At 53.7% G+C, this 10,547-nt stretch overlaps 1 protein-coding gene across 10 annotated transcripts in view; it reads right to left on the minus strand.

The window, feature by feature from the left end:
- Positions 1-5,941, minus strand: part of CDK18 (cyclin dependent kinase 18) — a 28,181-nt gene extending 22,240 nt beyond the window's left edge. For 6 of the 10 annotated variants that reach the window (XM_063722113.1, XM_063722149.1, XM_009238708.3 and 3 more), the window contains exon 1: positions 5,735-5,941. The gene's annotated coding sequence lies outside the window, so the exon portion shown is untranslated. Of the gene's footprint in view, positions 1-5,652 lie in introns of all 10 variants that reach the window. The other 4 variants (XM_054545244.2, XM_054545300.2, XM_009238712.4 and 1 more) reach the window with 4 other exon arrangements.
- Positions 5,942-10,547: the final 4,606 nt, after the last annotated feature.

A 10,547-nucleotide genomic window follows, 5' to 3' on the forward strand; every position in this document is an offset into this window, starting at 1 on the left:
CACCCAGCCCAGCCACAGCAGGGGATGTTGCCAGCTGGGCTCCATGGCAGGATCAGGGAGGGGCTCTGTGACCCCTTTCCTAGGCTCATCCCATCTTGTAGGCAGAGTTGGGAGCCAGTGCTGCTTCTGTCAAGAGTGATGCCCTCTAGCATAACACCTACCGCCCACCTGCTTCCAGGCAGTGGGTCCCGCCAGGATGTGGGAAGGACAGCCCTGTCCCCTCCTGGGCTGGTCACCCCGCAGTCCGGGGTGCTGGGTGGCTGGGGCCAGAGAAGAGAAGAAGGTCTGGTTCCTGAGGAGACTCCCCAGGCAGAAAAGGGCAGGCTTCTTTAGGGAAGCAAGGTGTGAGGGCAGTAATCATTCTGGAGCTCTGAATTTCCCTCAATAATGATAAGATGGGGAACAGTGTTCAGAGTGAGGGAGGGTAGAAATTTTTTTTTTTTTTTTTGAGACAAAGTCTTGCTCTGTCACCCAGTCTGGAGTGCAGTGGTACAATCTTGGCTCACTGCAACCTCCGCCTCCCTGGTTCAACCGATTCTCGTGCTTCAGCCTCTGGAGTAGCTGGGATTACAGGCGCCTGCCACCATGCCTGGCTAATTTTTGTATTTTTAGTAGAGACGGGGTTTCACCATGTTGGCCAGGCTGGTCTTGAACTCCTGACCTCAGGTGATCCACCTACCTCGGCCTCCCAAAGTTCTGGGATTACAGGTGTGAGCCTCCGTGCCTGGCCAGAAACATTTTAAGAATAGAGTTCTCTTCCCAATTTGGGGGCTGAGCCCTGATGTTTGCTGGGACCCTGATTTCAGAAAAAAATATCACCTGGGGCCAAAGGCACTGAGAACTACCAAATGTAGCCCATTAACTCTGCCACCACCCCTTGATAATGACATCAGGTAAAGCAAAGAGCTACTGGGTGGACATTATCTCACTGGAGTCCTCACAATCACATGAGATAATAGTATTATCCTCCCATTTTATAAATGAGGAAACTGAAACCTGGGTGAGCAAATTACTTAACCTAAGGCAACCAGTTACTGAGTGGAGGAGGCAGAATCTGAACTGACCTCAAAGTCCGTAAACTGCCTCCACCCATGGTGGACAGGAGACATACACTCAACATATAAATAATGATGAGTGCACCAACCAGCCATTATTGGGTCATCTTGTCTATCCCGACTCCACCATTTCTAGGGAAGACTTTTATTTAATGGTGGGGGTAGGGAGGCTCAGAGGGTGGGATCATTATCAAGAGTTCCAGGAAAGAGGATCTCATCATAGTCCTTTCAAAAGTTCTGGCCCATGTCTCCCAGAGCAAGGTGTCCAGTCTCTTCAGGATTACTCATGCTGTCAGGGAGCTTTGCTTCAAGACCCGTTTTTTTGTTTGTTATGTTTTGTTTTGTTTTGTTTTTTGCCCAGGCTGGAGTGCAATGGTGTGACCTCGGCTCACTGCAACCTCCACCTCCTGGGTTTAAGCGATCCTCCTACCTCAGCCTCCCGAGGAGCTGGGATTACAGGCACATGCCACCATGCCCAGTTAATTTTTGTATTTTTAGGAGAAACAGGGTTTCATCATGTTGGCCAGGCTGGTCTCGAACTCCTGGCCTCAAGTGATCCACCCACCTTGGCCTCCCAAAGTGCTGGGATTACAGGCATGAGCCACCACACCCGGCCTAAGACCCTTTTCAATTTTTTTTTTTTTTTGACAAGTTCTTGTTCTGTTGCCCAGGCTGGAGTGCAGTGATGCAATCATAGATCACTGCAGCCTCAACCTCCTAGGCTCAAGCGATCCTCCCCTCTCAGCCTCCCGAGTAGCTGGGACTACAGGCACGTGCCACCACACCTGGCTAATTTTTGTATTTTTTTTTTAGAGACGGGGTCTTGCCATGTTGCCCAGTCTGGTTTCGACCTCCTGGGCTCAAGCAATCCGCCCACCTCCCTTTTCAGTTTAAAACCAAACCTCACACTTGCCTCACTACCCCTCCTCCTCTGCAGATGTAGCTGTGGAGATTCTAGGAGCAGATGGGCTCTCTTTCAGACAGGAGGTCTGGCGGAGATGCGCCCACGGCTTTTCCTCTTCCAGACTTGCTGCTGAACCACTGGCCAGCTCCAGCCAGGCCCAGCTACCAGCTCTGGGTCCCAGACCCTTGGCCTGAGCTGTTGTGAGCCCAGCCTGTGTGTACATGTGCATGCGGGTGTGTGTGTGTAAGCAGCTGTGGGAGCCAGGACAAGATTAACCTTGGTCTGCTCCCACCCCCTGGATGTGGGAAAGTGCCCACTCAGCAGGGAATGCCTGGAGGGCAAAGGTGAAAAGTCCAGGGAAGGGGACGTAAGGGGTTATGGTGGGACACAGGGCCGGGAAGAGAAATGTGACTTATTGCCAAAGGTGGGCTAATCAGGTGGGCCTGGAACCAGGCCAGCCACTCACTCTGAACAACAGAGCAGAACAGGGACTGCAATTAATTAAGTACCAGGGGAGGGTCCTCCTACCTCAAGGAAAGAAGGCGCTGCCAGAGGCCCCTCAGAGCAGGAGGCTGCTGCCTCTCCAGCTCCCAGTGCCTGCCTCATTCATAACTGCTAGAAGGTAGGGCCCTCACAGCACAGATTCCTGGCCCCTCCTGGAAGATTTCCATCCAACCCATTCCCCTACCACCACCACCATTCTCTTACACAGCACTCTCCTCCCTAACCTGGAAGAGCAGTAAAGATTCTGTCTAACTAAGGGCTTGGCCTGATGGGGCTGGGAAAATCTACCTTAGTCTCTAGACCAGCCCTGGTGCAATCACCAGGAAATTCCCTTTCCAAACAAGCACCACCAACCCCTATAGCTACCAGTTATTTAGTCTCTGCTACATGCCAGGCACTATGCGTTCTTTCTTTCTTTTTTTTTTTTTTTGAGACAGAGTCTCGCTCTGTCACCCAGGCTGGAGTGCAGTGGCACAATCTCGGCTCACTGCAACCTCTGCCTCCTGGGTTCATGTCATTCTCCTGCCTCAGCCTCCTGAGTAGCTACAGGCACCCGCCACCATGCCCAGCTAATTTTGTGCATTTTTTTTTTTTAGTAGAGACGGGGTTTCACCATGTTAGCCAGGATGGTCTCGATCTCCTGACCTCGTGATCCATCCACCTTGGCCTCCCAAAGTGCTGGGATTACAGGTGTGAGCCACCACACCTGGCCTAAATCTTACAACAGCCCTCTATTATGATCCTCATTTTACAGATGAGGGAACGGATGCTGGGAGAAGTTCACGAGTGTGCTAGTGAGGGGAAGGTCACATAGCTACTATATGCTGGAGCTGGATTCCACCAAGGCCAGAAGTTTGCCCTCCCCTTTAGGTCTCAAGCTCAGTTAGAGAAGAACAGAAGGAATCAGAGGACAGGTAGATGGAGATGCTGGACAAAAGTCCCAACAGGGTGATCCCAGAAAGTAGAGGCTTGGTTAGGGTAGGAACCGGGAAGAGTCAAGCTGGGCTCTGCCCCACAGTGTAGGACGCATTCCCCTGAGTGCAGGACAGCCCAAGTAGGCAGAGGACAGAGTCCGGGTCTGTAGAGGAAGCAAATGCACCCTGAAAGGCAGCTCCATGTCCTCTAGACCTGAGTGGGGGTTTGCAGGGCTGGTAGCCTGATCCCACGAAATCTCAGACCAAGAACCTATTTGCTCCTCAGATCTGGTGCCCTCTCTCCAGTGCCCTGTGGAGAAGCCTGGCTCTGCCTAGTGCAGGACAGACAGATGGGAGCCTCAATACTTGGAGCACCACCCCCACTCTTCGTTCTCCTGAGGACTGACGCAGACCAGAGAACTCCAGAGTGGGCCGGAACCTCCTCAAAATGGGGCAGGGGTTGAGAGCAGGGGCTTGGGGTCAGACGGAAGTGGGCTGGATCCCACCTCTGTGTGACCTTGGAAAAGTTGGTCTCTCAGAGACTCAGTTTCTTCACCTGTAAAATGGGGATGATAACAATACCTACTTCATAAAGTTGTGACGCACTGCTTGGCACACAGTAGATATTCAACAAATGGTGGCCACTAAGCCTTGTCTACTCTGCCTCTGGCACCCCCGATAAGTTTGGGAAGAACTTCTTCTGGCACACGGAGAGCTTCTTCCACTCTCCTGGCAGGGTATGGGGAGAGTCCTGGGGACCCAGTGGGGAGAGTCCTGGGAACCCAACGGTCAGGTACACCCCAGATTAAGGGTGGGGGAGGTCCACCCCACAGCCTCCTCAGCTGCACAAGAGGTGGCTGGGAAAGGGTAACCCGAGATAGCAGCTTTGCTGTGGCAAGGTGACCCTCTCTCTGGAACGCCTTCAGGATGCAAACCCGGACCTGGAGCCAGTGTCGCCCCGTACTCCACCGACTCTCAGCACCCTCAGCACCGTTTTCTCAGGCCCCTCCCAAGGCCAGGCTAAAGGCAGGGGATCGCTGAGGACGTGCCAGTCCACCAGGCGCTCCAGGCATCCTCTCAGGCCAGTGTCCAGGAATGTGCTGCGTGCCCATGCCCGGGTGGGGAATGCCACGCGAACATGCCGAAGCTCACCGGGTGCTGACACAGGAGGGGCAAGCCGGTGGTGTTAGTGAGTCACAGGGCCCAGGCCACAGCTGGGGAACTGCTGAGGGCTGGGCTAGGGGTGGGGAGGAAGGGGAAACAGTAGCAGATAGCGCAGAAGAGGTTCCAGGGCCTCTCACTCCCACAGTGTCAATCCTCCCACCCCGACTGCCGGGAGGTGCCCAGAGAGAATGAAGAGAGGCAGGGCTGGTGCCTAGGAGGGTGCTGACCCTGCAGCACAGAAAACCCCTCACTGTCTCTGTAGCCCAACTCCCACCCAGCACAAGGTCTGCAGACACCTTCGGGGAATCCCCGCCCCGCACAGGGCGAAAACAGAGGCCTCCAGTCCAGACCCGATTTTGGATTTCAGATTCCTGATGGTGTCCCTCAACTACAGCAGAATCCTCAAGGCACATCTCCTTAGCCCAACAGGTCACCGCCCACTCCCCCACCCCCGCCCCCCGCCACCCAGCCTCCTTTCCCTCTGCTGTATTAACCCTCTTGCGCCTGCTGATGAGGGTGGAGGGGGGCACTGCCCCTTTGGTCTTCCAGGGTGGAAAGACAGAAGAGGCAGCATTCCCCAGACCCTTGCCTCCCCCGGAACTGGGACCTGCAAGGCTTCACGTGTCCTTCCACGTTCTTCCCAGGGCTCCGGCCTCCCACCCTCTGCCTGCCGCTCTGGAAAGTTCACCAGAGCCCAGGAAGCCCTTCAAGGCAGCGATGTGGCCCCACACTCTCGGGTCCTTTGGTCCCTGGAGACTCCTGACCCTTGCCCTTCCCAGAATGAAGGGAGCTTAGAAAGCGCCTGGTTCGGGACTGGGTGGAAAACTTTGCTTTGTAGGGTTCAGACGGGAGCCCAGGGGCCAAAGTGATCCCAGATAGAGACTCCCTGAGGGGGCGCGGGGTCTGAGATTGCAAAACAGCCCTCCCTCTCAAGCATCTGGAACTTAGGAGTGGCCTTTCGAGGGCACCCCCCACCCCTCAACACACAACACGGTATCACACAGATCACGCCTCGTGATCTCTGCTCTCCCCTCGCCGCTCCGGTATTTCCCTCCAACCTCTCGCCCCAGGGCAAAAGCAAAACTGCGCCTTTAAGAGCCGTTCCGCTTACCTTTGCTCCGTATACCCGGCGCCGCGGTGCCCCCTCCTCCGACCTCCCCCTTCCTCCCCGGCGCACCGCCCGCGGGACTCACAGCGCGTGTCCTGGGGGGCCGCGGTGCGCCCGCTCCCTCTCGGGCACGGGGCAGCTTGCCCTGCTCCGGAAAGGTGAGCAGTTCCCCAGAGAAGCTGCAACCTGAGCTGGCCGAGGAGGAGGTAGAAGGGGAGGGGAAGGGAGGGAGTGGAGGAAGGTGGGGAAGAGGAGGGAAGAGGAGGAGGAGGAGGAAGGAAAATGCCCGGCCCCCGCCAGAGTTTTTCACATGTACAAGTTGACTCCGCCCCCGGCCCTCCCGCCCTGCCCACAGCCGCTACCAATCCCCAGGGCTCCCTCTGCCCGGGTGCCCACCCCTTTCTCCCACTCTGGGAACCAGGGTCCAAGTGCCTCTTCCTGTTTCGTTTCTAAAGCCGGCCCTGAGAGCCTTGGCTAGGGGATGAGGCCTTCTGGACTGGATCACCCCAGGAAACCAAGGCGCCAGGGGTACACTGAGAGTGCCTGTCTATCTCTAAAAGCAGTGCTCCTACCTCTCCTAGTTACCTCCCTGTACCTGGCGCCCTAGGAACGAATGTGCATGGACGGATTTTGGTGGTCATTTTCTTGACAATAGTAGCCCTCGGGCTCCCCTTCTACTCTATCCAGTGGGACTTGCCACTTACCTTTCCGGACAAAGTTCCCACCTCTCCAGGACCTGAATGAAGCCCTTGTTACCAGCCATCATTCCCATTTTCCTCCCCAAAGGATAATTCAACCTGTCCTTTTGGAATTAAGCTCCACAGGATATTTGAGAATCATCCAAGAAGGGTTACAGAATGGCTAGTTCAGCTAGTGGCACTCTCATTTTACAGAAGGGGAAACTGAGGGCCAGCAAAGCAATTGAACTGGCCCAAAGTGCCACAAGAGTTAATGGCGAGCCATGATTAGAACTCAGGCCAATGGCCATTGCACCCACATCATCTGACTTCAAGGATCAAAAAAAACAAAACAAAAATCTGGGGATGGGGGTGAAGGGCACAGTGCCCCATCGCCAGGCCCCTCTCATCTCTGCTTCCTCCTGAGGGCTGTGAGGAGAGGAGGTGTGCCTTGGCTCTATGGCACCTCATCAAGGCGGTCTGTGTCCCCTGCCCTCCCAGAGGGCTTGGCTGCTGCAGTCTGGGGTCTCCCACAGGGAAAGTCTCCTTAGGAGGGGGTGCTGCACAGTGTACATGTGCTTCTACCTGAACCCTTTCCCTGGGGACCGTGAGTTGTTGAGAATAGAACAGTTTCCTTCTGGAAGACATGGGCCTGAAGTCCCACTGTCAGCTGGAGACAGGAGAATGAAGGAAGACACTGGGCCGATGCATGAAAGTGACCTGTGGGTAGTTGACATCTCACAGAGGGCCTCCCAACTCCTTTTTTTACGTCGCTTTCTCTGCCAAGGCATGCAGATTACCTGGGCGCAGCACTTCCTAAAAATGAAACTGCCAAGTGTTGTTGGGGTGCATGGATCCAGAGCCTTTAGGTGTGCAGCAACCTGCCTGGCTCTGTAGTCCAGTGGATGGTGAGAAGCCTGGGGAGCAGGAGGCCATAAAGAGGTTTGGAAGGGGCCGGGAGGGAAAGGGAGAAGGACTATGGCTAAGGAACTGTTTACTGGTGGATTAGAGAGAGTGGGGCCAAAGGGTAGAGTTTCAAGGAACTAGGGGAGTGAAGTCAAGAGGTCTCCACAAACACTTTCTCAACATCTCTTATGTGCCAAATGATAGCCAGGGCTCTGGGCACATAAGATGAATATAACCCAGTCCCTGCCCTCAAGAAGCTCATGGTGTAATGGGGCGGGGAAGCAAACAGTTAGGATGCTATAGGAGGGGGCTTAGTGTTACGGATGCCTGGGAGGAGCTGTTTTGCTTGAGGTGAGGGTTACAGGATGAGGGGACAAGAGAGGGGAGGAAGGGTTTTCCCTGTTTTTTCCAGGAGGGGTAATCCCTTGTGCAGAGTGCAGGGGTGACAGAATATGGACCCACAGTTCCATGAGGTCAGAACTTAAAGTCTGGGGTGGAGGTGACACTGTAGAGGCAGGCAGGTGCTGGGTCCTGAAGACCCCCAATGTGGAGGCTGATCCTAGTGGAAAATGAGAATGAGCTTAGACCACACAGCAGCAGCAGGGAGGAGAGGAGGGAACTGATTTGAGAGATAGGTAGAAGACAGGGTCATGGAGCCTTGTGACTATTGGATTCTAGAAGATAAGGGAGCCAAGAGTGTCAAGATTGGAAGCACTGATATGGTAGGCTGAGTGGGACCTTGGAGCTTCTTAAGTGAGCCTTGATTCCCAGCACCTCCTTAGATTGCTCTGTGAACTTGGGCAAGCGAGCTAACCTTTCTGAGGCCATCTGTAGAACAAAGTTGCTAAAATCAATCTTGTATGGTTGTTGTACATATTAGGGTAATGTATGCTAAGGGCCTGGCATAGGACTTGGCTCATAATGGAGAACTCAATAGATAGTAAATATAATTACCATCATTCATGCATTCAACAAACATTTATTGAACACCTTCTATGTGACAAGGACTATACTGGATCCTTGCATTCGATAGATGATTTTAAGTCTGAGCTCCTATTCTCATGTAGTTCACTGTTCAGGCGGAGAAAGATATGCAGAGGCAGTCACCTACCAAGGCAATATGGGCTGAGCAGAGGAAGAAGCCCTTCACTCTGCCCAAGAGAATTTGGGAGAGCTCCACAGAGGAGAGATGACAGCTGAAATGATGTAGGGCCAGCCACCTGCTCGGAGCCTGTCACATCACCCCCTGCCCCACCACCACCACATGGGATTGCTTCAGAGTCTCTGAAAGCTTCAGTTTTGAAGCATCATCTTGCTTCTCAGGGTTGAAGGAAGAGGATGAACTGCAGGTGGGCATCTATATGGAGCCCAGAGAATGGCACATCAAGCTTTGGCCACCCCAGGAAAGGGCAAGTGCAGATGGGAGGTGGGAGGGGGGAACCAGATAAGAGCGACCCTGGGCAGGGCTTACTAGTTGGATAGGGAGTCCATGATATGCAGTCATACACATCAGTGGCCTGTGCATGTGTGCTCTTTGGGTCATCCTAATTTTTCTGCTTCTCATCTGCACCATTTCAAAAATTCCCTCTGAACACCTTGGTGTCCCCTGCCCTCCAATGCCAACTTTCTGTGCATCTTGCAATAAGCCAAACACAGTAGAAGCAGCACTACCTAGGACTTCCACTAAGGAGGGGCTCCTTCCCTGCTGCCTTACCAAGCAATACTTTGAGCTTTAAAGCCACATAAACTGTGTGACCTTGGGCAGTTACTGACGTATCTGACTTCCTTTCCTGTCCATAACATGGAGATGGTAATAGTCCCTCTCTCATGGGGCCGTTGTGAGGTTTCAATAAGATGTAAACTTGGCACCCAATCAATGCTGTTTCTCTTTTCTGCAGCCCATTAACTCCCTCCTTGCAGAGGGACAGACAACAGACCCTCAGCTGGGGGTTTCCCTGGCACCCCAGCCCCTGGGCCCCATCCCCTGTGGGCCCTGCAGCCCCTTCCCCTCTGCTAGTCTAATGGATCTGTGGCATCTCCGGGAGGCCCTGGTCACCCTAGCCATGTAGCAGTGTAATGCTGGCAGGCCTGAGCAGCATGACAATGGTGGCCCCAGCAGCAGCTCAGCCCACTGCCCGCTCTGCTCCTGTCTCTCCTCCCCACTGCCAGTGACATGCCACTGCTCTGCAGATAGGACAGGCGTCCCTGGGTGCCTGAGGGCTGAGCAGGGAAGCTGGAAACAGCTCTCCCTCACAGACTGTGTGGGCAGTGCATTTGAATAGCATCTGAAAAACCAAAGTTCAAGCCCGCCCCACTTTCCCCTGGGAGGCACAGCATCCAGACAGGGAGAGTTCAGCCAACAGAGAATCTCTTTTCTGCACATTGTCAGGGGCTCCCTTCCCCTCTGGCCCTATATCCAAGCAGGCACAGTCTCTGAAAGCACTGCAGGGACATTTGGGAGGCCGGAGACTTGACTCTGCCCCTAAGGTGCAGAAATCACTTTGTTTATCTGGGCCTCTGTTTTCTTCTATAGCAAAAGGGGAATAGTGTGAATACCTGCCTTTCAGGATGTGAGAACTAAATGCAAAGGTGACTGTGAAAGTGCTTTGCACACTGTAGAACGACCTGCCTGTATATGAGATCATTAGTGTTTGTCCAAAGGGCCCTTCTTAGGGTTCCAGGAATCAAGTAAAGACATGAGAAATGAGAAGCTAAGTGAGAACAGAGAAACTCACCTCAACAGCCTGCCCTTGGCAGGCAGGAGGGAGATTGGCAGCAGAGACCTGAAGATGGACTGACCCATTATGGCCTAGCTAGTTAGAGGTCTGTGAGTCATTGGGACAGCAGGACTTGGCTAGACTGAGCCAACTCTTACTCCTCCTCTGGCTAAACCTAGGCCATTGTTTTCCAGTGATTTATGAGAAGTGGGGATGATTAGGAGAAAAATATCATTTACCTGGTTGCAGTGTGATTCCAGCAGACAGCCTGGGACTTTCTGCTTTATCACTGCACCAAGTGTCATATCCTCCCTTCGCTATTTGTGGTGAAAGTACAGGCATGTGTGCACTCATGCATGTGTTTACACATGTGCACGCACGTGCACGCACACACACACATGCCATTCTAGACTTCAGATGAGGCAACAGCTGCATCCCCAGAGGGTTCTAGGACAGGGTGGACCCATAAATAGAGTCAGCCAATCACAGACCAGTTGACCCTAGCAACTATCAAACCAATTAGAACCCCACCACTGTATCCAGTGGTGCCTTCCAAACTTACACACACACACACACACACACACACACACCCCACCCC

Source organism: Pongo abelii, chromosome 1, assembly GCF_028885655.2.
Source record: "Pongo abelii isolate AG06213 chromosome 1, NHGRI_mPonAbe1-v2.0_pri, whole genome shotgun sequence".
Taxonomy (NCBI): Eukaryota; Metazoa; Chordata; class Mammalia; order Primates; family Hominidae; genus Pongo; species Pongo abelii.